Source organism: Pinus tabuliformis, chromosome 1_1 (genome assembly GCF_031772625.1).
Source record: "Pinus tabuliformis cultivar Carrire ecotype Pingquan chromosome 1_1, CPIR1, whole genome shotgun sequence".
NCBI lineage: Eukaryota > Viridiplantae > Streptophyta > Pinopsida > Pinales > Pinaceae > Pinus > Pinus tabuliformis.
In genome coordinates this window covers 452,824,865-452,829,113 of record NC_142297.1, presented here as the reverse complement: position 1 = coordinate 452,829,113, position 4,249 = coordinate 452,824,865, and positions in this window count along the sequence as shown.

Here is a 4,249-nt window from a genome sequence, read left to right as displayed (position 1 = left end):
AACACAACAGTTATGGCTGACATACATTCACTTTTATTATGTGCAGGTATGAATATTTATTTGAGATACATAGCTTCAATTCGGACGAGTGGGGGTTGAAGTGACTACTACTTTGTACTTCTGGAATAAACAATTTTGGAAGGATTTATGGTTTTCTTTGTTTTCTAGTTGGGTCAATATCATTTGTACTCTTAAGTATTAAGATACTATTTATGGACAGTTGTGGGCCTAGTCAATTTTTTGGGAAATTTTGGACATAAATTAAAACATATTTGCACTTAATGTTATTTATTTTTGTTTAAATATTGGTTGCACAAGTCTCAACTTCTGGTTGTTTGATGGGACCAATGTTATATCAATTACTCATCCCTGCACAACATTAGACATATCTCCCCTAGATAGAGCCTACATTCAGAAGGAAACCCTAATTTATGGTTGCTTAATTTCTTGGCAATTTCCTCGTGCGTAGCATAATGCATGACACGCACCCACACCTAGATATTTGATACGATTCCTCTTTTGCAGACTAGCAATAATTTAATCAAACTACCTCGTCTTACATCATGATACTCCAATTTACGGATTTGGGATTTATCTTTTTAGTAGCTTTAGAGTCCTAGAAGCAAGACTGTATTGATTAATTTGTAAAAAATTTTAATAATTATTACTAATTTGATTTTGAAGATATAAATAAAATTATGGTATTTTTTATTATTAAAATTATAATATTTTTTTTAGATATATATATTTTCTAGTTTTTTTAGTGAAAGAATGTCCATCTCATATTGTTACTGGTCAATTATGGTTGTTACTACTATACTTTTGGTGCCTCCTACCTATCTTCCTCTTTGTAGATCGAGTTACTTCTCCAGGTTTTGAACCTTGAATCTCTTAGTTTACACAATACTTTATATCATGGCCAAAAACATTATTAGTTTGATTTTGACATAAATGGTAATGTTTAATTTTGATAATAAATTATATATATTTTTATATAATAAAAAATTGTATTTTTTCAACATTTTAATAAGAACTTAAAAATCTTAGTACAATGTCCACTTGAATTCATTAATTATCTAATAAAAAATTAATTATGATTAAGAACAATTGTTGGATCGTTGGTTAGTAATTAAAGTTAATCATACACTTCTGTTGGTTATGGTTGTGAAATCAAAGTGCTCTTTGATCTATGGGTGGTTGGATTCATTTCAGCTATTGTTTCCTCTACTCTAAGAAATCTAGTAGTTTTGAGAGGAAACATGTGGATCAAAAGGTTGCCTATTATTGTGCCTTCACAAATGACAACAATCCATGAAACCTTATATGCATGAATCATATATAATACTGTTGGAAATAACATTTATATCATTCAACACTTTATTGATGCCTCCTTATATGGTCTTTCTCAATGTTAACCCTACCTACCAATTGGTAGTTGCCAAACATACTTGGCACAACCTTAAAATCATTTTCTCATGTGTGTTTCCCAATAATAAGGTGGAAGTCTCAACACAGTGTAACACCCTTAATATGACCCCTGTGTGCGTGACGTACATATTATGTTTAGTTTGGTGATCTAAAAACTATTTGAGGGCCAATGTACCCATGTACATATGTATTTTAGCCTAGTGTGCCTATGTTTATATATTTTGAGGTGAGAAACATTAATTTTTTAAATATGAAATCACACTCATATTAATAAAATACACCATTGTAGTAGACCAAGTCAAAAAAGAGAGTAAGGGGGCTAAGAATCCACGAGTGTGAAAGGAGGCTAAATGACAAGTTATGAAGGGCTTAAGAAGCAACGAAAGGCTTAATCCTATGTGGCTAAGTTGTTATTAAAATAAGCTTGAGCCAAAATGTGCACACGTTTTTATTTTAAAGTCCATAAAGTAACTTGATGGAGTGTCATTTGTCAAGGAAGGGACATGCACATAAAAGTGTGAGCTTGAGCTTTAATCTCAGATAAATGACATCATTGGGACATGTGGGAGGTGATTGGACTGCCAAGAAGGGAAGAAGTGGTGACATTATGATATTTTTGATCCCTAGTAAAATTCTAGGGGGATTTGGGGAAAAGGGATAGGTTTCTTGGTGTGAGACTAGAGAGGTATTGTGATCTATAAACTATCATCGATATTATATTGGATAGTTTGTCACAACAAATCTGATAAAACTATATTTAAGAATATGAAATCTACATTATTAGGATTTTTTATATTTAGACGATTTATAGATCTGTAGATTTATAGACACTCGTTGTTGGAGATATTTTGAGAACATATACTATAGTAGTGACAACTTCAACCCAATAGTCATTGGACAACTTCTTTTCACAAAAAATGCATCTTTCCATATTCATTATCAACCAGAATTTTATTTCTGTTGCTCCATTCTGATGTGGAGTGTATCTTGTTGTGTTTTTCATGATGATGCCTTGTTGTTGACAAAATGCTTTGAATTGATTGGAATTGTACTCTTATCCTCTTTCTGATCTAAGTACTTTCAAAGGATTTCCACTTTTCTTTCTTGCTGTTTCTTCGAAATCTTCAAAACTTGAGAAAGTATCGAACCTATTTTTAAGAAAATAATTCCATATTTTCTTGCTATAGTCATCAATAAAAGTCAGAAAATAAAGACAACCATCAATGAATTGTGTTTGCATTGGGCCACATATATTTGTGTGGGCTGGCTCTAAGGGATCTTTTACTCTATTGGAAGATGTGGGTGTTGAACAATATGGTAGCCATGTTCGATATTTTCATCTTGAAAAATAAACGAAAATTTGAATTATTAAATTTGCCTCCTGATTTATTAGGTCAACTGGGCCCCTAAGTGGCACCCATTCGACCCCCACTTGAAGGTTATATAAAGGAGATCATTTCTCCTCATTTTGACACATTAATTTTTGGTCTCATGCATCTCTGATCTAGTGAAATTACAGGAGGGACGAAAGTTTAGGAGGAGGCCGGAATTTTAGGGACTTGATTTTTACATGGCACTTCATCATGATTTTGGTGGATGGTTATGTTATTATTATTATATTATTATTTATGATGTATAGATGAATCTACAAACTCTCTCTCTCTCTCATAAGCAAGAACATTTTCTGTTTTTTCCCCTTGTGAGTTTTGCCCTGACTGCATGCCTAATTTTTTTTGTCTCTTGTCTCATTGTTTCATGGTTACTTTACTACTTTTTCATGTTAATTAGTTGATTTTTTTCTTCTGTATAACTTCCTAAACGATATGGAATTTAATTTTATGTGAAAACTAATTTTTAATTGATCATTGAAGTAGTTATTGGGTGAAGAAAAACCTAATTCTAGAAGGTATCTTAGAAAATCAACATTGTATCGGAGCAGGTTGAAGAGCAGTTTTATTGACAAAGTTCAATATTTTAAAAAAGAGGTCAAGTTAAGGCCAAACTATCTCAATGGACAATAAAGAATTTTTTTGAAGTTGAAAGTGAGTGACGACCTATCTAAGGTAACCCTACTATGACATAGGCCGAGTTTCATGGTAAGTTTGTATGTCTATTACTCAAGCTCTTGAGACTTTAATTCACTATGGTAATATATGATCTTGAAGACCTTATCTCTATAAATAATGCATAAATCCAAATGAAGTTTATATGTGTATAGTCTATGGTATTGCTCAAGTTTGTGGTACTTCTCAAGACCAATCCTTCTCATTTATTTCCGTGACATATAATATTTTTTGTATCATTCATGATCATCGTTATGATTTATACAAACTTATATTTGGCTCCAAATACTATTCATAATCTCTGTGGATGTATGCAAGTCAAAAGTGTGAGTTCTGTATGCCAAAAACCAAGATCCAATACTCTTATGATCCTTGTAGCCTAAGCCTAAGATGGATATTTTGTAAAATAACAGTCAAAGTTTCTAGAGAGTTAATACAAAGGGACTGTGCTCCTTGTAAAAAGTAAAGGGTCAAGTTTTTCAAGTGTAAATTCTTGTGTGGTTTGGAGTTTTCATAAATTCAACACCTACGAGATGACATTAATTTAAAAGTTAATCCTCTGTGGAAATTTGCAAAGTGTTTATGTAAGCTTCCTCTATGGTATCTGAATATTGATTTTTTTGGCATCGGAGTCATATTTGTGTGATCCTCTATTTCATTATGAATGTCAAACTATAAATATATAAGGAATATCTTTCTATGTTGCAAGCAATCTTTGTGATATGTTATGCAAGCTTCTTTCTGACACAATTCTCTTA